The following is a 25,843-nucleotide window of genomic DNA, read 5'->3' on the forward strand; positions in this document are numbered from 1 at the left end:
TTGGAATTCAAAGCCCTTCATAGTTTGACCATCTCCTACCTTTCTATTCTTCTTACACCTCACTGCTTGGCACATCCTCTTCAATCAAATAAATGGCCCTGGCCTCCTGGCTATTACACAAGCAGGCCACTCCATCTCTTGGCTCTGGGCATTCTCTCTGGCTGTCCCCCATGCCTGGACGCTCGCCATCTCCTGGCTCCCTTCAAGTCCTAACTAAAATCTCAATCTTTCTTAATTCAAGTGCCTTTCCTCTTTAACCATTCCCTATTTATCTGGTATGTGACACATCTGTCCAGTTGTTTGGTTGTCTCTCCCATTAGATCATAAGCTCTTCTTGCATCACCAAATGTATAGCATTGTGCCTGACACATCATAGGTTCTTAATAAATCTCATTGACTGACCAACAAGAGAGCTTACAAGTAGGGTTTGGGGAGAAAGATGAGTTCTGCTGAGTACAAGGTGTCTAAATCGCAAATGTCCAATAGGCAGCTGATGATGTGATGCTCGAATTCCAGGAAGAGAGACTGAGGTGGGCCACCTCTAAATATCTGGGAGTCACATCGAAAGAAAGCATATAGCAGAGAAGGTCCAGGACAGAGCTGGGATCGGAGACAAAGGGGATGATTGGGGGGGTGGGGGGGGACACGACGCATACACATGCAGTCGGGAGGAGAGTTATGGGTGATGGTATAGCAGAGAAGATTAAGAAACAATGGTTAGAAAGGTAAAGGAAAGAAACAAAAATGGTATCATAGAAACCGAGGGAGGAAAGTATCTTACAAGAGAGGAAGGGTTGTCGTCAATAGTGTCACCTGGAAGAGCCACTGAGAAAGAATAAAAATAAATTAAAAGCCACAGGGTTTGGCAATTACAAGATCACTGGGACCTTTGTGGGCTGATTATCTTTACTGCTACCACTGCATTGCTCTTGAGTGGGCTCAGGACATTAGTGCTTTGGAGTACGTGATTTTCAGTAACTTGTGGCCAGATGGCATTACTGAAAGAATACTAGTTTAAAAGATTCCTTTGTGTCAGGAAGAAACTTTGGGGCATTAAAAGTACACTATTTCCTGAATGCTGAATCTAGGTTACTCTCCTAAGTGTTAATCAATTATGGGCCCAGCTCACTATCTGTCTGCAGTGCTTGTCCATGGTATAAGCATTGATGGACAATCTAATTTCATACTTGATAAAAATCAGTTACCCATCTTTATTTTCTTTAGTGCCTGCCTATTTTCTAATTAATAACATACAGGACTGTGGTACCACCTCCAAATGCAGTGACTTCACTGTCGCTGAAAGGGGGGAAAAAGTATAAGACATTTTCACAGATCTTTTCCCCTTTTTTGTGTGTTGTTCTGCTTTCGATATCATTTTATCTTTTTGTTTTAAAAAATCCTTACCTCCCATCTTAGAATCAATATTATGTATTGGTTCCAAGAAAGAAGAGTGGTACGAGGTAGGTAATGGGGGTTGCATCACACAGCTAGGAAATGTCAGAGGCCATATTTGAACCCAGGACCTGGGTCTGGCTCTCAATCCAGTAAGCCATCCAGCTGCCCCACTTTCAGTATAATTTTAAAATGCCTTTGGGATTATTTGACTTAGTTGAGTGCCAACAAACTTTTCTATAAACCTATTTCTTCTACTTGTTTTGTGATATTTTTGCTTACTCAAAAGTAAGGGAAATATAGTACCTGCTTTACAGGGCTGTCACGAGGATCAAATAAGATGATGTTCACACACTGTAATGGGCCAGATTCATGTCAGTTATTTTCGTTTCTATAGATATGAGAATGGGCTTATGAGGAAATCAAATGTTTTCTGACCCAGGAGGTACTGAAGCTTTTTTGGCGTCTTAGTGGTAGAGATTCATTTACAGCATTTCAACCATAAGAAGCAGTGCTAGTCTCTGTCAATTCTCTGTACTTTTCCCTACATTGGGGGCACCAATGTCCCCCCCTTAATTTTTTCTAAAATTACTTGTAGAAACAAATTTTCCCAATTGTTTTCTGACATTTTAAGATTCAGATTCTCTTCATTCGCTGCTAGTCCCCAGCTGCCTCAGGCAGTCTTATACAGGCTAATACCAGTGCTGTCATGCAATACAGATTTCCATATTGCTCATGATGTGACAGAAGACACATATCACACATGTAATAGAACTCTCATGAAGGAAATATAGTGGAAGATGGCGTGTTTTGGTTCACATTCAGACTCCAACAATTCCTTCTTTGGCTATGGGATAGCATTTCTGTCACGAGTCTCTTGAAGTTATTGTGGCGATTTGCTTTGCTGATAAAGGTTTAGTCCTTCACAGCTCTTCATCATATAGTATTTCTATTATTGTATACATTGTTCTCCGGCACTGCTCACTTCACTTTGCAACAATTCATAAAAATCTTTCCAGGTTTTTCAGCGGTTTATTTAAATAGACCAGATGAGAGTTATTTCAACTGCTTGCTGTTATCTTCTCATATGATATTGATTTTTATCTTGGGTCTAACAAATCAGTTGTTTAGGAATTGACTCATTATCAATCACCAGTCTGTTAAGATGATATCGATTTTATATTTATCATTTGGTGTTTGCCATGTAGGCTGTCTCCCAACTTTCAAGAAAATATTAATGATCTAGAGAGTAGAAAGCCTCTGTAACATTTATAAGCTTTTGGACTTTTTGTTTATTACTAAGGGGACCAAAGAATCTAACACTTCTTATCATCATCATCATCATCATCATCATCATCATCATCATCATCATCATCATCATCATCATCATCATCATCATCTGTTCCCTTAAAGGCACAGAGTATTAAAGTGTACAATGATTTAATTTGGAGGATCATATAGGAACTTCTACCAAGAACTCCGTATCTCCTCTGTCTTGGTATTAGATGTTGGCACATAAAATGAAATCAACATCATAGGCATTTTTGCAAATGTTTAAGAACACTCAAGCACATATGTAACATGAGATGATCAAGTGTCCCAATAAGTATTTCTTGTTGCCTCTGGATGCAAAATAAAAGTCAATGACTTTATTTGCCTAAGGACTACCTAAAAGTCATCACTCTCCAATTTAGTTGCAATTTTCTGGTTTCATTTGGAAAGAGAATATCAAGATTAACATGACTTGGTTTCTTTAGGAGTATGTTCCTTTGGTTACTTGCCAAGATCTTTTCTTTAGGGTACCACAATCCAAATTAATATTTACACAGTCCACAAACAGAAAAAAATTCCAGGGAGAGTGTTTCTCCCACTCTGTCCCTGTCACTGAAGAAGTAGAAGGAGGCCATAGGGGATGGAAAGCTGCTATTTTGTATTTTTGCTTCATGAGTTGTCAAGGCCAACAAATTCATCACTAAATAGCCAGCCTCCTGGCTGATGATTCTGTGCTTGGAGTAGGACTCAAGGCAAAGCCTTTCCAGGATGTGATTCTCTCTGCCTAAGTTTGTGTCCTGTCCCATCCTGTTCCCCACCCCCACCTCCACCAACTGCCAGTACAACCATTAAGAGCCCAGGGGGCTATCTCTACCAAAGGATAAGAAATTGGAACCAACCTTGGAGGAGAGATGGAAAAATTGTAGTTGATGCTGACATGCTGCCTTCAGGTTTTGGTAAAGTCTTTCTATACTCTCAATCAACCCTTACAACTAAAGGTCTTAATGATTTCCCATGCCTGGATGCCCTATGTCTCCCAAGGATGCCACCTCTTTTCTAATTGCTTCTCCCTTTGATTAGTGCTCCTTCCCTATGCCTTAAATTATGATATTTACACTACTGACTACCATGTAGCCCTTGTCCCAATAGAACTCCTTCTCTAGGAGATATTAGGACCATTCCAAAGGCTGAGGATAGTTCCATTTTTCTCTTCCTATTCCTATTACCTGAGCTTCTCTTTGTCTTCATAGCTCTGGGATCTAGCACTGCCACTGACATGATGACATGCTTAATAAATGCTTTTTTCCCTTTGGACCAGAAATAGCTTTTAGAGGTCCTGGGATCCCTGAAAATTATAACCCAGAATGTGCTGTCTAGAAGGGCTCTTGGAAATTACTCAGTTTAACCCTTTTACAATTTACAGATGAGAAAACTGATGCCCAGAAAGGGAGCTAACAGCGGAGTACGAGTGTAGTCCTTCTGGGGCTGTTTTGAGGAGTCCAAAGCTTTAGTCAATGACTCCTCCGTGTTCTTCTAAAAGGCACTCTACAGATATCAGACTGAAAAAAAATTAACAAGCACCTCAACACTAGCTCCTTTATACACTCTTTGTTGGTATTAAAGTATTGTCAGAGGATAATCCCCACCCCAGGAGAATTATAAGCAAATTGAGGGCAGGGATTGGCTTATTTTTTGTCTGCATCTCCAAAGTCTAGCAGAGTTATTATGCAAATAGGAAGTGCAGAATACGGTTGAGAAAAGCAAATTGTGTGATATAATATTTAGAAAATTGCATTCTTCTCCAATGATCATTTTAGTACGACCTCATCAGGTAATAAAAAGGAAGCCAACAAGAATACTGAATAACTTTAAATGCATTAAGGAGGGTTCCTTAAGGAATCCCAAAGGGCAAATCTGCCATTAAAAATAATCTAATTGATTCCTTTTGAAAAGTCTTGATTTTTTAATGCTAAAATGTTTCTTAAACTGAGACTACAGTAGAACAGAACTCTGCACAATAAAAAAAAAACTTGCACAAAGGAGAAAGTTCACTGAAATGTTGCATTTTAACAGAACTTGGTACATTTATTAGCACAGAATCTGATCCTCAGAGACAAAGGAGCCATAACTAAACAGAATAACAGCATAACCACAACACATTCCTTAAGTGGTTATTTAAAGTTCTTAATAGAAAATGCTCATTAAATCTCTTTAGATAGCTTTCATTTCATTTAGATGAACAGAAGGTTCCCCCCAAAGAAACGCCTCATCTGAATCATGCTTGTTATTCCCTCTCAGTAATTAACCCACAAGTAGTTTTAAGGAGCTGTCCATCATGCCTGGAATTCTGTGTCTCCTCCTCTTCCTTCAATTCCAGCTGAAATCTCCCCTTGCCCAAAAAGCTTTTCCTGATCCCTTTTAATGCTGGGCTAGTTCCTTTCCTCTGATGTTTATTTCCAATTTATCCTGTCTAGAGCTCATTTGTACAGTGTTTAACATTGACTCCCCCATCAGCCTCTGAATCTCTTGAGACTGGACAATGTCTTTTGATTCTCTTTGCATCCTCAGCTATTAGCATGGCATCTGGCACAGGGCAGGCATTTAATAAATGTTTACCGATCATCTAAAAAAGAGACTAACATGTGCCAGGCAGTAGGAAAGCATCAGATTAACAGGTCTTCATCTGGGAATCCATTAACTTCATAAAAGTCATCTTTATCCATATTTTCATAGAATTGTTTTCTTGCCTTTTTAATCTTCTGTATTTTATGCATTTAAAAACATTCTGAGAAGAGGTCTCTAGGCTTCACCAGATTGCCAGAAGGATCCCTGACCCCAAAACAGTAAAAAACTCTCCTAGAGCCAGCAGACTCATTCTTGGTCATCTGGGTATTTACTATTAGGTCACATCCTTAAGTTATATATTTTTTTTTACTGAGTCAAGTCATGGGGGAATGGGGGGCAGTGGGGGTCCTATGCTTTACACTGGTTACACTGGCCCAGCTGATGGAAACCAAAGTTTGTTTTAGCCATACAGCACTCGGCATTCCCAGTCCTATAACTCTACTATATTTTTCCAGGAGAAAAAACTGTCAGACCTTGGTCATAAGTAAAGCTAAATTTGCTTGGGGGTGGGGGTGGGGTTCAGATTGAGAGATGAGGGGAGAGAGGGAAGTTAACAGCTAACAGCACAAGTTACAGATTAACTTGGCAGTGACATTAGCTGGTTAATATACAATTCTCAGGTCACTCTAATGGCACTGATCCAAGTACATGCAAAAAGGCTGCCTTCCCTTTTCTTTAAAAAGTTAAGGCAAATGACATGCGTCGGCTTCATTCTATGTTCTTCTGTCGCTCCAGTAGCTGAATAGCAAAAGAGCTGTTGTTACATATTAGAATTCTGTGTTCAAGAATCTGAATATTTATTACTTGTTTTCCTTGATAAATGAAAACCAACTCTTGTCATGTGCTAAAGCAAGCCCTACTGGGGGCCTTAAATCAGCTCCAGCATTCATTTTGAAATGCTTATTTCAGTGAGTCAAGATGAATGACCAGATTCTCAGAGTGCAATCACTTATAAGGTTACCAAGATGCAGACATAGCCTTAAGGCAAAGAGAGCGAGCCTAGGAGGTTATGGGGTCTATCTACACTCTCATTTCAGAAAGGAAGAAGCCAGATGGGCCAAGGGACTTGACCAAGATCACACAGTGATTTGGGGCTCAGACTTCTGCCAGGACAACTCTTGATTGCACCAAGTGTTAAAAGCAGAACCCCCCTCACCCAAATCAATGACTCAACAAGAAAGATTTCATGACTTCTTTTTCATGTTCTAGTAATGATAAGCCCAGGCTGAGACTAGTGTAGGATAGTTGACATAATCCAGTTAGGTATTTTGATCATTCTCCTCTTTGGATAAGTTTTCATTAGGTGAGAAGGCATCGGGAAAGTGGGGGAAAGGGTTCCCAGCTAGGCCATGATTTGTGGAGTGCGGGGAGTACAGCTGGTGGCTGGCCTGGGCTTTCTCCTTAATTGGCAGATCTGGAAGGAATGTCCCAATGTTCCCTGCCCACCCTGTCCAGTCAGTGGGAGGGCAAGGCCCCTGGGATCCTGTGAGAAACTCTTATGCTTCAGGGGGATTATGGTGTAAGCAGAAGACTCCACTGTCTTTCCAACAAACTCTTCTCCCTATTCTCCCCACACACTTCCCCTTTCAAGACTCTGAGAGTTCAAACTTGGCAGAAGTAACAAGGTACCTGGCACTGACCCAGGAGACCCATATTCTAATTATGGTTCTGCCACTAAGTCACTATATGATCTTGAACAAGTCATTTCATTCCTGGAACTGAGTTTCCATCTTCGTCAAATGAGGAGGTTGGATTAGATGACATCTCTGAATTATTTTGTTTTAAGGTCCTTCCCAATACTAATGAACCGTCAAAGGAGTACGAGTCTCAGGTCTAGAACTAAAAAGGACTTCAATGGCCACATAATACAAATTCCTCATCTTACATATGATAACACTGAGGATCAGGGAGGTTAGGGCAACTTGCTCCAGCTCATCCAGGTATTTTGTCAGCAACAAGATTTGAACCCAGGGTCCAACCACACACAGGGTTCGTGTTCTTCATATTGTATTGCACATCCTAGGCTGCCCAGTCTATCTCCTTTGGTCTAAGTAGTGGTCTGAGTCATATCAACAAGTACACAGCAAGCAAACATGAAGGAAACACATCTCATCTCACTGGGTGCCTTCTTATGATTACTAAGGCAAAATCCCTAAACATAGTCACATCAATAGCAGCAGCATCAATAATAACAAGAAACCCCATAAAACTCAAGCAATCATCTGGCCATAGTGGGCAGAAGGGAGCATTGTGGACCAGTGGTAAGGTATCAAAGGGACAAATATAAGACTTCATTCTCAGGCTTAGATTAGGTGGAGAGAGAAAATTCAAGAGCTTCTAAAACTTTAAGAGGGAGAAGTTGAAGATGAGTCAATGAGACTGTTCATTTAACACAAGGCAACTGGGTGGTTCAGTACATAGATTGCTGAACTTTGAGTCAGGAAGACCCAAGTTTGAATCCTGACTTAAAAGCCATATAATCTTGGGCAAGTCACTCATATTCTATATGCCTCAGTTTCCTCTACTACAAAATGGGGATAATAATAGCACCCACTTACCAGGGCTGTTGTGAAGATCAAATGAGATACAATTTGTATAGCACCTGGCACAAAGGAGGTACTTAATAATTCCCTTCACTTCCCTAATGCAAACTACAGGACTTAATTTAATAATAAAAAAAGAAACAAACCCCTCCCCCTAATCTAAAAACGATTCTGAGAAAGAGATGGACACACTCAGATTGGAATTATGAAATGCCCTTTTGAGTCTGACAACATGAATCCAATGAGCATACAAATGATACCAAAACAAGATGATTTTAAAAATCTGGTACCTACTACAACTACAGAAAATGTCAAACAATTCAGATGATATGAGTAGCAATGTGCCAGTGCACCTCGTCACAGTAAGAATCAAAGGAGGAAAGATAGAGCTGTTGAAGAGCATCCTTCCGAGGCCAGGCATCAAAGATCACTTCCATTTTCACAGTTCTGCATCAATACATTTATATTGAATCAGTGCAAGTGATACAAAAAGGAGTTAACACATTGTCCACAAAAGAAACATGACGAAAATAATTCAGAAAATGAAAACTTTCATTAGGCATTAAAAGCACAAGTCAAAAGGTTAGAGCCACATAAGGAATCAAATCAGGGTAAAACCAAAATGAACAATTCATCATCAATGAGAAGGAAAGAGTGAGTGTGTGTGTGTGTGTGTGTGTGTGTGTGTGTGTGTGTGTAAGTAAAAATGTCTATTCATCTCTGTGGCTGCAATAGAAAGGAGAGAGGGCTAGTCCTCCATTAACACCAAGAACATCAGAATAGTTACATCACAAGAGGCGAGTGAGACTCCACCTTCTGTGTAGAACTGGAGGAATCCCTAATTATCTGCTTGGTAATTCCCATGCTACAAAACAGTGCATGTATTATTATAAAACACCTTGCTGCTTTCCTCTCTGATGCAAACTTCTAAACCTACTCCCCTTTTCTTCACAACAAGAACGTTGGTGATCCAATCACAAATTTATGTGCTTTATGCCAAGCATTCACAGCTTGGACCACTAAAAAAAAAAAATATCAATAATTTATTATTTAAGGATCAAAAATTCCACATGTATAAGACGCAACTTCTTATTAAATAATCATTGAAGAAGTCATGGGAATATGCTGCCACCTTATAAGATTAGCTAGATTAGGTCCTTAGGGCCTCAGGCCTTAGAGATCAGCATGGGACCACACACACAGCTTATTCATATACATCAAATATACAAAATCAAGCTCAATATAAACAACAAGACTTGCTGATATCCACACGGAAAGCCATTCTCTATTTTTAAAACGCCACAGATACAATAATGTCCAGAACAAGTGATAGGAAATATAGTGTTTTTTTGGAGGACAGTTTAAGTACTCCCTTGTTTTCAATGCTTTATTTACCTCTGCTAAATGGATCCAAATATAGCGTTCAAATTCAAGAGGCAATTGAACCAAAACATCTTATAAATCACCAAATGTACATATGGGTGCATCAGAAACTACATTAAAATTATTTCATCCTGTGAGAGATCTTTCTCCAATGAATCCAAGCTTTCACTTGGACTCAGTAAAAATAAAATTCTTCACATATGCTACAGAAAGAAGGAAAGTTTTACACAGTTTGGACCTAAAAGTTGTGCCTAATAAAAGGTCAACACAATGCCTACAAATACCTTAGCTTCTTCCCATCAAGATACATTGAATTAAAGAAAAAGTTATGATTAAAGACATCAAAAGATTTACTGATATTACAAATCAAAGACAAATGAGAAGAATCTTTTAAAAGCAATTAATAACTATATAAAACCAGTTTTTAGACAAGACAGGAGAAATATAACTTTTTTTTTTAAGTCAGAAAATAGGAAAACTTTCCCCAAAGGAACATAGTAAGAAAGTCTGGCATCAGTGAAGTGTGTCATTCCTATAGTCTGCCTCCATCCCCAGCATATTCTAACTACATGGCATTTGTTTTTGACTATTATTTTTGTTCTTCCCAAATTAGATTGTTGTATTTATTGTATATTGTGTTTTCCTGATTTCTGCCTACTTTATTCTTTGTCAATTCATAGATGTTTCTCTATTTATCTCTGTAGTCACTATATTTATATAGCACCACAATGCAGAATTGCAAAGTATCTTTATGAAAACCAATATGAATGAAACAGAGCCCATTAGGTCAAGGCAACAAGAGAAAATGACCCATTTCTTGCCATTAGATAGAAATATGGTTGAAAAGACAATCTTAAAGCCCAAGGTAGATGAATACAAAAATCTATAGAAATACTACTGCATAAACAGATTATAATTTCTCTGAGTTTTCATCAAAGTTAATAGCAACCATAAGACATGAATGTGATGAATTCAAGTGGTCTGCCCCTGGATGGAATCTATCAAAAATCTGAAATTCAAGAATAGGATTAAGAAGGATTCCATGGGTGACATGCTCATGAACCAACAATGTGTCCTTGATAAAGAGGTCTACAATGAGCTCTTTTCTTCCCAATCTTGTGAGTCTCCTATAGTTTGGAGACAATACTCATCATTCAACTAAAGCTTCTCTGTCCAAGGTCTCCAAAAAGCTCTTCACTGTCAAATTGAATGGTAAACTCTTCTTAGGTCTCATCATTCTCTGCAGGTTTTGTGACTGCTGACCATCCTCTTTCTCCTGGATCCTCACTTCTCTCAGGCTTTTAGTGACACCACTTCCTCTCCTGGTTCTCTTCCTATCTGACTTCTTTTTTAGACTCCATTACTAGGTTTTCCATCCAAGTCTCCTTTCCATCCAAGCTACAGACCATGGGCTTAAAAAGCTACACCTAATAAGAGGTCAACACAATGCCTATGAATACCTTAGCTGCTTTCCATCAAGATACAGTGAATTGAAGAAAAAGTTATGATTAAAGACATTAAAACATTTACTGCTATCTTAAATCAAGGCATAGGCTTAGGCTTCACTTACTGAATTTATCTGTTCCCATGGACTCAAGTACCTCTATGCAAGATGATTTTCAAGATTTATCTGTCCAGCCTGAACCTTTCTGTTGACCTCCCATCTCCAACTCAGACATCTTCAACTCAACATGTCCAAAACTGAACTCACTTTTCCTCCCAAATCATTTCTTCCAAACTTCCGTAATACTATGGAGGATACCATCAGCGTCACCCAGCTCACAACTTAGGTAACATCCTTAATCTCACACCCATCTTCAATCAGTAGCCAAGTCTTGTACTTTCTACCTTTACAAAACCTCTTGCTCACACTTGGACTATTTCGATAACCTGTGAGTTGGTCTCCCTGCCACAAGTCTCTCCCTACTTCAGCTCTCAAGTAATCTTCCCAAGGGCAAGCTTGACTGTGTCCATTCCCTGCTCAGTCAATCCCAATGGCTTCCTATTGTCTCCAAGATCACAAAGAAAATTCTCTCTTTCTCCCTGAAAGTCCTTCCTCACCTGACCCCCCTTCCTGGGTTTCCAATTTCTTTATATCTATCCCTCACAGACTCTTTGATCTGATGACAATGACTTCCTTGCTGTTTCTCAAAATAGAGGCACCATCCCCCAAATTTGGCTACCGAGAAGCTCCTTCCCCATTTTCCCTCTCCCGGATTCAATTCAAGCCAAAATCCTACCTTTTGGAAGAAGCCTTTCCTACTCCCTCTTAATACTAAGTCCTTCCCTCTGATACTCTCCCCAATTTACCTGTTCTACACTTTGTTTCAGGAAAATTTTGCAAAACAAAACAAAAAACCCTAGAAATTAGCCCAACTTGGCATTCAATAGGTACTTAATCGATGCTTATTAACTGATGAAACTGGACAACTTAAGAGTTGTGGAGATCACTGAATTAGATTGACAGATATGGAAAAAGGATAGGGAAACACTAGGCAGCCTTTAGCTTTCCATGTTTTTGACTATAGGCAAGGAATGATATCACCTTTGGGAAGACTCATCTTCATGAATTCAAATCTAGCCTCAGGCACTTCCTTGCTGGGTGACCCTGGGCAAGTCCATTTCTCATTCTATCAAATGAGCTGGAGAAGAACATGTCAAACCATTCCAATATCTCTGCCCAGAAAACCCCAAATAGGGTCACAAAGAGTGCAACATGACTGGAAAAGATTGAACAATACCACCATTAAAACTGTCAAAAGGTTCAGGAGGCTTTTCCTACTTAAAGTGGTTGCTGACCTTAGCATTAACATATTAAGGTAGTTAAAGGGTTTATTATTTCCATTCTTTTAGACACTATCAATGGATCTTGTGCCCTTTACTTCCATTTTTGAAAACATAAAGAACAAGCACATACAGTACTTACTACAATTGATGTCCTAAACCCTGAAGGTACAAGGACAAAGAAAGAACAGGGGATTTTTCGGTGAGAAAATCCAAAAGTTTATCCAGAATAAATTACAAGGTAGTTTAGAGCAGGGGCCGCCAGCAATGGAAAAGTTGGGGGGAAGGTAGAGACCAGGAATGACTTCCTCTTTAGTACTGGGCCTTCTGATCAGCACATGGTCTGCCCATAATCATTCCTCCACAAGCTGCCTAACAACAGCATATTTGCCAATCCTGACCTCCCATAAAGCTCTTTGTCCTGTGATACTAAAAAATTCTTTACGCTATTCCTTCCATTGTATGACAAGTCTTAACATTGCTAAGACAAGTTTGGCCCAATACCCAAAGGAAACCAAGTGACTTAGTTAGTCTCAGCTGCAGCTACAAAACAATGACCCACAGGTGAACATCAGAGCAGAAACATTCGATAGCACAGATTGGTATCTACCCCCTTACAATTCTAGTCTACAAGGAAAAGGGAAGAGAGGAAGTTTTCAACCATCCAGTAACACAACTAGATATGGATTTGCTTGTTGATAGATCTTGTAGCTCTGATTGAGTCTAACAAAAGTCATACCAACAACCATCCAAGGAAGATGTCACATGGAAAAATTATGCTCCTGATACAGGCAAATTGCCACAACTGTAAAAATAACTCCTAAACACAATGCCGCCGCAGCACTTCCCTCCTCACAGCTCCCAAATCAAGTATCATTCCCACAAACTAGTCCAAGATTGCTCAGAGACTTAAACTGAAATTCTTCTAGTCCCATGGACTCAATACAACACAAAACACTTCTAGGCCAGGCTCATCTTTACTAAACTAAGCCCCAGTTTCCCATATAAAAAGGGATGGAACTTAGAGGGCTGCTGTGAAGATCAAAAGAGAAGACTGTGCTCGATGAACTTTTAAATAGTACATAAAAATCGATCACCACATTCTAGAGGTATAATTCTTCACTGGCAATATGTTACAACCCCTTGTGCCTATCCCATGAATGTCTCCACTGACCTTTTTGGGACTCTCCTTAGACTAGATTCTTTGGAGATTTCAATAGTTCATGACTTAAAGCCATAAAATATTAGCACTGTTGATGTTAAAAGGATAAATCTTTGTTTCAGAGGGAAGCCTGGGCTCATTAAAAGTCTTGTAATTTCTCTGAGGAAATATAAAAAATCCTCTTTTTGTTCAATTCACTGGTTTAATTCAGAGTCTATCCAAGATGGCCTGATAGACCAGCTCCATGAGTTCTAACTATAACTGCATCATCATACTTGGAACAAACATTCTTCATTCATTTGGTTTTTCCTATGTTGATGGGCTTCTTAAAAATGATTTTTAATTTTATTTTTAGATCAAAATTCTCTCCCTTTCTCCCTCTACATTTCCTCCCCATCAATGATTGAAAAGGCAAGACATACACTACACACTGCACATATGAAGTCCTGCAAAACATATTTCTACATTAGCTATGTTTCAGGGTGGGGGAAAAAAGACAAATAGTAAAACAAGAGGAAAAAAAGGCTTCAACATACACTTCAATAAAAGGTTCTCTACCTGGGGTTCGACAGCATTTTTCATCACAAGTCCTTTGGAATTGACTGGAATCACTGTTACTGATCAGTGTTACTAAATCTTTCATAGCTGATTATCTTCATGATACTACAGTTATGGTGTGCATTGCCTTCCCTGTTCTCCTTGTTTCACATTTCATCAGTTCATAAGTCTTTCTAGGTTTTTCCGAAGTCGCCTATTGGCTGAACTCTTAAGGGATCTCATTTATGAAGGTCTGCCATTGGTTTAATACAACCAGTCAACAGGATCACCTGGAGAAACTGATCATTTATAAAGATTTCTTCTTCCACCCCTTCCCACTCTCTCTGCAAAATGACCTAAGCAGAACCAGAAAAGGAAAGAATCACCACAAACCATTGAAAATGAAAGCCATGACATTATCAGGCCAAAGCCTGGCCCCAAAGAATCCAGAATGAGACTGCACCTCCCTCGCTCTGAGCAAGGCCACAAGGATCCTAAGTCGCAGACAGGAACATCTCTGCCTCTAGGGACCTCTGTCCGGGATGGGTCTTTTCAATGCTTTCTACCTAACCAAGAGCAGTCGCTTTGGGTCTGTGTCACTTCCTTTTCCTCCCTAATGATTATGTGTATTATCTACTCTATAAAATACACAGTCTACGGTTTATGGATTCAAAGCATCCAAACTCACAATTGTCACCAACCAGTTCTACACTGATGATTAATGATGGCAACAAAAGACACGGCAGAAAGAGGACCTTTGGGCCCCCTCTGCCCACTTGCACAGATCACCTTGCCTCTCTAGTCCTGCACAGGTGAGAAGAATGGCCCTACCTGCCCCCTCCCAGAACTGAGCTAAGCCAAATGCTCTCAAGCAAATGGTCATGAGGCACCTACTATACGGTTATCAGGGCCCTGGACGAGGCACTTGCAAAAGGCCAGAATAAACAGACAACGAGTCCCTCCCCAAGATTTTATAAACAAGATCTGTTGGGAGAACTGGTCAGCCAGAACTGCTACACCTCTGGTGGCTGGCTGCATCTTCACTGGTCCTTGGGCCTGTATAATTAGAAAATCCTGAACCCTTGGACTCATCTCCCAGAATTCTTTTCTTGTCCCAAGAATCCTTTTCCCTTTGTTCCGAGTGTGTATGTATAATTTTGTGGCTCCTCCCTATCACTCTTCTTTTTCCCCACGTGCAAGGCTGGGTAAACTCGTTCTTGACTCTAGCCTTTTGGTTTCCTTTTGCTTCAAGTTAATATTAATAAATATGATTATATATAATACTTGGAGTATTTGGATATTGATTTTAAAATCGACAGGTCCTGCAGAATGGTCAGGCCAGGCTGGCGCTGGGCTAAGCCCTTCCAATCAGGGTGCTCTAGGCCCTTTCTCCCTTGGGTGGGGGGTGCAGTTAGTTCAGGAGCCTGGGGCTGTGGTGGGCCCAGGACTTCAGCTAGTAACTTCTTTTCCCAAAGAGGATCCTGTTACAAAGCTTACACACAAGCAGAGACAAGGCTGCACTGCAAAGGCCCCAGGGTAAGGATTAAAGAAAAACAAAATGGAAACCCTTCCATCTCTAATTAGGGTCTCCATTTGCCAAAGTGCTATTCCCTGGTAGGGGGATTTACATGGAGGCAGCAGGTTGGCTCTCCAACCCAGGCTCCTCTGAGCCAACCGTTTCTGGTGAGTGGAAGGAGGCTGCCTGCCTGCTTGCCTGCCTGCACATTGTTTTAACTGGCCTGGGAACACTATTCCATTCAGAACTGAGATAAAAGCAGTTTGCTCTTTAAAAAAATTTCTCTCTGAGTGGCCTAGGCGGTCCCCATCCTCCTCAGCTCTCCATCACCCCCCCTCAGGGCATAGGGCTACTGGCCACACAGGCCTACTCCAATCCCAAAGGTGACCAGACTGGTGTGAGCAGCCTGGGAGACCCCTCTTATCTTGTTCTGTTTTCACTTGCTTCGTACCTCTCTATCCAGAGAGCACTGGCCTCCCGGCCGCCCAATCTGATCTGTCCCGGTCCCTCTGGGAGCTACATTCTTCCTTCCTTGATCTCTGAGCTCACCATAGCTGGACAGACACTAGGTGACAGGCCACAATGAGGCCTTTGATATTTTCGCCTCTTAAGAGTCCAAGGCTGGGGTTTCAGGCACTCCTCTCTGAGAGTTCACACCATTAAAAAGCTGCTATGACTCCATTTGCAACTTGACTTTCTTTACCACCAAGATGCTGAGGGCCTCAGTCCCTGGCACATTCCTGTAAAACTATTCCCATAACATTTTTTATTTGCTTTTTAAAAAATCTCATTATCTAGTCAAACAGCCCCAGGGTACCAGTACAATAAAAATGCCTAAAACAAGGGCAAGAGTTGCTTTCTACAGGACTTCTTAATGAAGTAGGAAGCCAGAACAGCAAGAGGGGATGTAGAGCCCCCTAAATGCCAGCAATTAGCCACGTAATTGTCCTCAGAGGACAGTAAGGAGAAATGCTGGACTCTGAGTCACAAAGACCCAAGTTCCAATCCCCCCTCTAGCATATGTTGTCTGAACATGGACTGGACAGCTTGAATTGGATTGACTACCTCCAAGGCTCACTGGAGAAGAAAAGAAGTGATAGTGAAGTAAGTCACTCTGGAGTGAGAGGTACCACGGCATGGTGGAAAGGCCGTTTGACAGATAATCCAGAGTCCTGGGTTTGAGTCTGTCCTCAGTCAATGGCTCACACTTAGCCTGATTTTCCTCCTCTGGAACAGAGACAGCTGGACAGGATGACAGCCAAGAAATCCTCAACTAAAAAACGAAGACCATCCCTGACAAAACTAAGAGTCAAGCTGAAACTCCTACTGAACCCACTCTCTTCAATTTGCTGCCTCAAGGCCTATTCCCGTGGTCCAAAGCCCAGCTGGATCCAGGTGCTGAAATGGGCCGACATGTTATCCTCTGAGCCAACTCTTCTGTTCCCCCAATGGGAAAGGATAGCTGTCCTCCAAGCCCTTTGTTCTTCATGGCTGCACTTAAACAACCTTCAGCAATTAGAATATGGCCTAAAGGCTCCTTGCTCTAGTGCTGAGCCAAGAACAGTCCCCTGCATCCCGGAGGATGCTCAAAACGAAGTTTGTTAAGTGCATGAATGACCCACCATCATTTCTTCGGACTAAACTCTATCCCCACCCACGCTTGCCAGTGCCACTACCAGCGTGTCTGGCTGTTGCCTTTGCGGCACTTAGCTTCCCCGGCCGGCTCTCTTCAAAACACACAGCATTTATCCTCAATAGAACAAGAGCAAGAAGATGGACAGTGCAGGGGCCAGAGAAACAAAAACACCAGGTGTCCCACTGCCACGAATAGCAATATTTTTATTGGAAAAGATGAATAGGAAGTAATCATCAGCTATTCTTCATGCCATCCTGGAGACCAAAGCAAACTGGCAAATTTACAAATAAGAACTAAAGGTGGCCAGGAGAGAAATCAAAACATAACACATGCACAAAAGATAAGCAACACAGACATTCATAATGCAGAAAGATGCAGCCAAAATCCTAGGGAAGGACAAAGCACTCAAGATTTCTTTTTTTAAACCGTTACCTTCTGTCTTCGAATCAATATTGTATAGTGATTCTAAGGCAGAGGAGAGGTAAGGGCGAGGCAATGGGGGTTAAATGACTTGCCCAGAGTCACACGGCTAGGGAGTGTCTGAGGCCACATTGAACCTAGGACTTCCTGTCTCTAGGTCTAGCGCTCAAACCACTGAGTACCCCAGTTGCCCCCAATTACTTAGATGTTTAAAGAAACAGCCCAAATCTCTAATTTCTTCCCTAAAAAGGGGGGTGGGGGTGGGGAAGAGAAGCATAGATTAGCCAACGTCTAACCTTCCTTCTAAGACTTGACATGATTTAGTGGAACTCTCCATCTGCAGACTCTGAGAATTCTCATGTATCAATGGAATGGCACCTTCTCAATGATGTCCTTTAGGGAAATGCCCACGTCCTTCTGCTTGAAATGAAGCTCCTTCCAGCCCATTCTTTCCAAGAAGGTTCATAGCCTACAGCTGCATCTTTTACATGGCATCAATAATTCCTAAGACTGCTCATGAAATCAAATATGCATCCGCCCACCCCTGTGGAAGTGATCCATATATTTCAGGCTTCTAGGTGGTGAGGCAAGTAGAATGCTAGCCCTGGAGTCAGGAAGACTAGCTGGTCTCAGACACTACTAGTTGTTGGACCTTGGGCAAGTCATTTCATCATTGCCTACATCAGTTAAATGGGATAATAACAGCATCCACTTCCCAGGGTTGTTGTAAAGATGAGGTGAGATTGTATTTGTAAAGTGCTTTGCAAACCTTTCAAGCATTCCATAAATATTGTCTATCATGATTTTTGTGAATGATGTGGACTTTGAGATTCTATCATGAGAGGGCCTTCTCCAGAATATATAAAATCAAGAAGGCTCAACAGATGACTGGCTGTCCCAATGACTAGATGAACAGTTACTAAGGGAGATGCTTCGATAATGTATGATTACAGTTTAACCAGGTCCAATAAAAGGTTCCAAGATAACGACTAGATCTGGAAAGGCCATCTATCCCCAGGATAGTCAGGGGTCCTCTATAGATGGAGGAGAGAGGGAGGGAGAGGGGGGGCAGAGACAGACAAACAGAGAGAGAGAGACAGAGAGAGATGGAGAAGGAGAGAGGGAGAGGGAGAGAGAGACAGACAGACAGAGACACAGAGAGAGGGAGAAGGAGGGAGGGAGAGGAAGAGAGGGAGAGGGAGAGAGGGAAAGGAAGGAGACAGCAAGAGAGCACCCATGGTTCCTGTGACCAAGAGAATCTTTGGGTTTTAGTGGCCTACTAAGTCAAGCAATCAGCAATGTGACATGGCAGCCCAACAGATTAACCTAATGCTGAATGAAGGGAGGCAGTGACGTAGATGAATCAGGGCCAAGAGAAACAAGCTGAATAAGGAAAATGATGAACATGGCTACAACAGTCCAACCCCAATAAAGGGGTCACAAATCAATAAAGGTGAAATCAGAAAACGGGGTGCCCACCTGCCTGCCTCCCTTCTATTCAGGCCTGGGGAGTACAGGTGGGCAGCACTGCTGATTAGGTCAGATGCAGTTGGCACATAGAATGTTGGTTAGTTTTTGTGAACCAAACTGTTTATTTCAATTTTATTCTTTGTTATAACAGATGGCGTTGGGACAAGAAGCGAGGAGGGGCATATTGGGAAATGCGGATGATATCAAAACAAAAGAGAGCAAATTTTTCAAAAAGGCACTGTATCTAGAACAGGGTTGGTGATTGTTCTGCCCCCCCTCCTGTGTAGACCAAATATGGAGCATTAGGCTCAGTACTGGGGCCCAAAGGACTAAGCTGAATTGTACCTAATACCAGCTTGGTGAAGGAGCTGAAGAACATGCTAAAAAAGACTGACTGAAGGAGAAGAGAAGATTCTTTTCTGCAGCTGGAGGTGAGGGTGAGGGAATAAGGTGTGGCCTCCAAATCCTTGCATTAGTTATTAAGAGAAGGCAAGCTAGGCTTGTTTTGTTTGGCCCCCAAAGCCACACATAGGAGCAATAGAAGCAGATTTAGGCCTGCGGGCAGGAAAAGGTTAATTCAGGAGCAGAGTTGCTCCCAAGTGACTATATCAGAAGCAGTGGGGGCCTCAAAGGTGGCCACAGGGCCCTCTAGTGAAGATAAATGATCAGATTACTTGTTGGCAATTGTCTTAGAGGGACTCCTTTCTTTCTTTCTATTTTTGAAAAATTTATTTAATTAATTTAGAATATTTTTTCACGGTTACAAGATTTGTGTTCTTTCCCTGCCCTCTCCCCTCTTCTCTGCCGTAGCCAACAAGCAATTCCTCTGGGTTTTACATGTGTCATTGATCAAGACCCATTTCTATTCCATTGATGTTTGCACTAGGGTGATTATTTATAGAGTCTACATGCCCAATCCTATCCCCATCAACCCATGTGATCAAGCACTTGTTTTTCTTCTGTGTTTCTGCTCCCACAGTTCTTCCTCTGAATGTGGATAGCATTCTTTCTCATAAGTCCCTCCTAGTTGTCCTGGGTCATTGCATTGCTGCTAGTAAAGAAGTCCATTATGTTTGATTGTACCACAGTGTGTCAGTCTCTGTGTATAATGTTTTCCTGGTTCTGCTCCTTTCGCTCTGCATCACTTCCTGGAGGTTGTTCCAGTCCCCATGGAATTCCTCCACTTTATTATTCCTTTTAGCACAATAGGATTCCATCACCAACATATACCACAATTTGTTCAGCCATTCCCCAATTGAAGGGCATCCTCTCATTTTCCACTTTTTTGCCACCACAAAGAGCGCATTTATGAATATTCTTGTACAAGTCTTTTTCCTTATTATCTCTTGGGGTACAAACCCAGCAGTGCTATGGCTGGATCAAAGGGCAGACAGTCTTTTATCGCCCTTTGAGCATTCCAGATTGCCCTCTAGAATGGTTGGATCAGTTCACAACTCCACCAGCAATGAATTAATGTCCCAACTTTGCCACATCCCCTCCAGCACTCATTACTTTCCTCTGCTGTCATGTTAGCCAATCTGCTAGGTGTGATGTGGTACCTCAGAGTTGTTTTGATTAGCATTTCTCTGATTATAATCCTTCTTTCTTTCTTAAAAGACAAGGTTCCCTAACTTGGCCAGGCTGGATGTGCAGGAGCTATGCATGCACTGATCCCACTCTGGACCTCTGACCTGCTCTGTTTCTGACTCAGGCTACTTTGTGGCCTTTTCCCCAACCAGGACTCTCTGTCCTAATGACAATCCTAGTGTGGGACCTTGACTGGCTTAGCCTAAACTGGCAGCCTCAGGTTCCCCTTCAGCATGGATTAGAGGCCTACCCTACCACTCAGGGAAAGGAATGCTTGAACAGGTTCATCCTTCCTACTTGCTTCTCTCTGCATTTGGCTCTCCAACTTCCACCTCTGAGTCTTTCCTTTGCATAAACTGTACCCCAGGGCTTGCCTGTCTTAGGGTCTCCACTTTCCTTTACGGCTCTGTTCAAGTGCTGCCTCCTATGGGAAGATTTCCTGGGTGCCTATAATTGGTGGTGCTTGCTCCTGCCACATCAGATGAGCTCAGGGTGGCCTGGGTGGGGGAGGCAGCGCAGCTGCACAGTGAGTCCTGCTCCTTGGACTAGACTGGACCAGATGTCTTCTGAGGTCCCTTCCAGCTGTGGATTACCTGAAGGAAGGCATTTAGGATGAGAGTGAAATGGGCTATACAAGTTCAAACTGCAGAAAGCTCTCTTTCACAAGGACTGTAGAAACATCCCATTGGGCCTCTGCACTTAATCACAGATTCAAATATTCTCCCACGAATCAAGGATGTATCAAATCTCAGGCAGAAATCCACTTTTCACAGCCTCTATAAGTTCAGAGCACCTGGGAGCTCTCCTGTTATATGTGAGGCCTAATGGGAGCATCATACACCTCCCCCCATGGCCCACAGAGTTTTTTTATTGCCTCAGCTGCCTTGCTAGACAAATAATTCACCAGGATCCTTTTACTTGTCCGTCCTGTCTTCTCCACATGTGCTAAAGGGTGTACTGTAGGGGCAATTGTTCCCTCAAACTAGCAGATTTGCAATTGGGTCTTAACTGGGAGGTTTAGGTTCCCTGTGTTACAGAAAACAGAAAAAAGTTTGAGATTAGAACTGGGCCAGAGGCTTAATTGCCCCAGTTTCCAAGGAAGGAAAGACAGTGTTAGTTTTCTATAGAACATTCTAGACAAAAGCTAATTGCTGTGAGAGGGTGGTGGCATTATCTCCCTTGGGGGGAGCACCCTTACTCCTCTGCCTTCTTCTCTCAGCCCCCAGGATAAAGCCAACTCTAAAAGAATGAAGGAAATCTTTCCCTGCGCACCCTATGAATGGAGGCTATCTGTACAGCAGGGTCAATGTGAAAGAGCTGGGGGATTTTAAAATAAAAGCATCTTACTCCCCGCATTTCCAATTCTACCTGGGCACAAAGGCCTCGCCCAACAGGAGCCACTAAACGAGGGCTGTGCCAGCAGGGGAGCCCGTGAGCACCCCCTGAATGTGTCCGTCACCTCTCCCAACTGTGTCCTGCTTGAGAAGCAATTTTCCCTCGTGTGAGGTGTGGGGTTGGAGAGCGCCTTATTGTGCACCACCATTGAGAAGGCAGTAATTCCATGGGGGGAAAGGTTCCCTTTGAAGCACATGGCAGGCCGCGCTTCCCAGTGACCATGGCAACAGGCGCAGTGGGTTCCCAGCCTAAGAGGCCCAGAGCCACAGCCATGATTCAAACACAAAACACACACCCAGTCTGAAAAGAAGAGAAAGGAGGGGCAGGGGGTGAAGGGGCAGTCTTAGGCTGGCAAAAACGCCCCACTGGCTCCCTGGTAGGAAAATCCAGCCAATAATGCTCCCCAGGCTCATGGGGTTTCCTTTTCATGGCCAAAGCTTTCTTCTCTCTCTTCATTCCCCCTCGGGTCCTATTCAGCACCTCATCAGATCAGTGAAGCCCAAGTCTTTGGCCGGCCCTTGTAGGCAGCAGGGCCTCAAACAGGCTGCACAGTGATCAAAGGAGACACTAAATCAAGTTGGCCACACCCGCCTTCTTCTCCCCCCTCCACCGGCCCTTCCTCCTCAGGCCTCGGCGCGGCGGAGGGGAGCCCATACAAGCCACTGGGGGCAGGGGACTGGGAAGAAGGGAGGCATGAGCTCATATCTTTGAAGACGCACAATGCAGAGTGTCAACGTCTACAAGTTACTGGTATATTAAAGCTCTTTCTGGAATTTCATTCCTTTTGTCCGCAAACATGACATTGGTGCTGCCCCTACCATGGCAGCTGAATGAGAAGGGAACCGCTCGGTGATGAAGTTGTCAGAACAGCAGCCTGTGCCTTTGCTCCCAAAGGGCTTTTGCCAGGGAAAAGCTAGTGTCTGTGCAGAGGGTGCCGTCGCCTCAGGCAAGTCTCGGAATGTTGGTTCTGGCGGACATCTCCTCCTTAAGGACCTCCAGAATGGGGAGCCCAGGGCCAAAGCGCTGGGGAGACCAAGGGGAGCTACCCTGGGCCCCCTCCTTGAGGATCGGCCATCTAGACAGAAGATATGATCCGTGCCGCTACAAGAAGGCTGTAAAGACATCCAACACTCCAGGGATCAAAGGCTGTCTCTGCGGGTCTGAATACTTCTGGCCACCCCCCATGAAGAGCCCCACGACTTCTTTATGACTTGACAGGCACAGTTACTGTCCCTGGAAAATTCATCACACTGAAGGCTGCCTTAACGAAGAGTCTCTCGTCTCTGAAATTAGCCAGGCTTGTCCCTGGCCAGACCCACAGTCCATCAGCCTCCCATTGGGGTTCTTGGGATCATGGGATCACAGAGCTAACACTGGAAAGAACTTTAAAGGTCAAGTGCTGTCCCCTTCCTTTTACAGATGAGGAAACTGAGGCACAGAGCATTTAAATAGCTTGTTCTTTGAAAAGTCTTCCAGACTTAATAGGAACTACACAAACTCCATAAAAAAGTTCCAAAGACTGTAAAGATATTAGTAGAAGAAAAATATCCCTGAGACCAGGAAAAGGGCCTTGTCTTTGCATTCCCAATGCCTAGCCCAGAGCTCTGAACACAAGAGGCACTGAATAACATGTGGTGAATTATGGAAGCAAAGTCTTACCAAAAATTGAAGGTGAAGAAGGTCAACCCCCACTTAGGGAATCCAGGCAGAAGGAAATAAGGTTTGAGCTGGACTTCTCGGTCAAAGGGGGCAGTGTAAGCAGAGGTGGGGGCAGGGTGTAGTGAGATGGGCCAAATGGGTTAGGTAGGTGGAAGTGTGTCAGTAGTCACCGAGTTCAACCCTGACCCAGGTCTTAACCCTCTCTGCAAGCTACAAGGCGTGGGGTCCTTCGTCTCTGCTATCACACCTCTAGTGTGAAGGAACTTTTCTCTCCTGGAAAGGGCTGGGGCCACTTCTGGATGGCGCTAGTTTGGACCATCTTCCTTGCCGGAGCTCTGATCTGCATCTGGGTCCTCCACCCATGGCAGCCAAAGCTCTTTTCTCGGGACTTCCCTAGAACAAGTCCAATCCTAAACGAAGAACTCCCCTCCCTTCCCAGAGGACCTGAAGTAAAGGCTGCTCAGAGATAGCAGAGAAGATTCCTGCTCATGTTGGACTAGCTGGTCTGAGGTTCCTTCCAACTCAGAGCTTTTGAGATTCTCTTTTCTAGACTAAAATCACTAGCCTGTTTAACTGCCTATCCCATGACACAAGGCTCACACATGGCCTGGTCTAGAGTAGCCAACACTTGGATTCAAAATCTCTCCCGTATTTTAATTAGTGAACTGGGAAAAGTTAGGCAGGCTTTTAAGCGAGGAAGGAGTAAACAATGTGATTACAGCGTAGCACACAGGCCCATTGAAACTCACTGATCAGGCAGTCAGATGGGAAAAATGAAACAAGATGATATATGGCTCAAGGTCATTGCTTAGCTTTTAGCTACAGGACTCTCCTCTGGTGTTTTCCTCTTCATTCCGAAAGGCAAGCTCCTACTGTCTTGAGGAGGGGATTGTTTGGATAGAATTGTAATATGAGATGCCTATTAGGTAGATTCTCTCTTTCATAGCTTTGTTGGGCTGCCAAAATATTTACTTGACTTCTTAACTCTAAATCTCTGCAACACACCTGGATCTTTCCAAAAATAGGCATTTTCCCTATTTTCTCTGCGCCCAACCCAGAAAAGAGAAGGCAACCACGCAGGGAAGGAGAAAAAATCCAACAGTCAGAAATACTGCAAGTCTAGTTTGCTTTACAGAAGAAGAAATAGTGTTCCTCCCTTTTTGGAGCGTATTAGAACTAAAGTTGTGTAAATCGGGGACAAAAGTGGTACTGAAGCCAGAAAAAAGAAGATGGTTGGAACAGGAGTTGGAGGATCTAGGTTTGAATCCCAGCTATGGGCTTTACTAACTGTGCGTGACTCTCTGGACCTCAATTTCCTCATATATAGAACAAGAGGCCTGGAATCAGATGGTGCTGCCTAAGGTCCTTTTCCATGAGCCTATAATCCCAAGGAAAAGCACATATTCTTCTTTTCTGATAAAAGAACTACAAAAGCAGGAAGTGACAGGTACTATCAGGCACACCTATTCAGAAGGTCCTTTATTGGGTGTATGAGCAAAGAATATGAATTTTTAAAAACTGCTTATTCTCAAAGTTTGCTCAGGGCAAGAGAAAAGAAAGGGAACAACCTTCTTACTTCTTTCTTGTAGACCATATCCTGGCCCTGGGAACCCTGATGAAAGGAAGCAAACTACTCTGTGCCAGGCACAGGGCTAAGCACATCACAAATATTACTTCTTTGATCCTCCCAACAGTACTGGGAGGTAGGGGCTATTGTGGCTCCCATTTTACAGATAAAAAACAAAAAAATTAAAGAAAGAGATTATTAAGTAACTTGACCAGGGTCAAATAGCTAACAAATATCTGTGGCTTAATTTGAACTTGGGGCTTCCCAAATTCAGACCCAATGCTCTGTGCACTGTCGTGACACCTAGCCTAGGCCAGATCCCACTAACACATTCAGTCACAATCTGAATTCAATACGCTTGTGTGGCCCAGCCTGAGAAACTAATAATTACTTGTAAAGTTATTTCTATGGGAAAATGTTCTCAAGTTCCCTAACTTGTTTCTACATTCTAGAATATCCATGGCAATATCTTTCAAAACAAAGAGAAGCTCTAATCAAAGCCTATGATAGAGGTAGGAAAGGTAGGCAGGGGCCATGAGAGACTTTTGTCCATCCTGTGGCACATTTTGAAGAACTCCTTGTCCCCTATTACAGGGAAGGTTCAAATCAACTGAAGAATTGTAAATGGGACAAACCTTGGGCAAAGAGGAAAATAATCCAAGACACTCTAGGCCTGGCTCCTGTGGTACAAATGACCCATAAATAGCTCCAACGGCTATCTTTACTTCTGACTTTACATTTCTGAAATTCTGTCAAATAATTTGTTTAAAGCACCTGACTTCATGGAAATAGCTCAGATGTATATGCAAGCAGGTTAGCTCTTGGGTTTTCCTTGCTCAGCAGTCTGAAATGTGTATCTGCCAAAGCTGGGCAGCCTCAATTCAGGCCAGTGAGT

At 42.7% G+C, this 25,843-nt stretch overlaps 1 protein-coding gene across 2 annotated transcripts in view; it reads right to left on the minus strand.

Moving 5' to 3' along the window:
* ZNRF3 (zinc and ring finger 3) overlaps positions 1-25,843 on the minus strand; it is a 171,470-nt gene that overhangs the window by 26,425 nt on the left and 119,202 nt on the right. The window lies entirely within an intron of this gene.

The sequence above is a fragment of the Monodelphis domestica genome, chromosome 3 (assembly GCF_027887165.1).
Source record: "Monodelphis domestica isolate mMonDom1 chromosome 3, mMonDom1.pri, whole genome shotgun sequence".
Lineage (NCBI taxonomy): Eukaryota > Metazoa > Chordata > Mammalia > Didelphimorphia > Didelphidae > Monodelphis > Monodelphis domestica.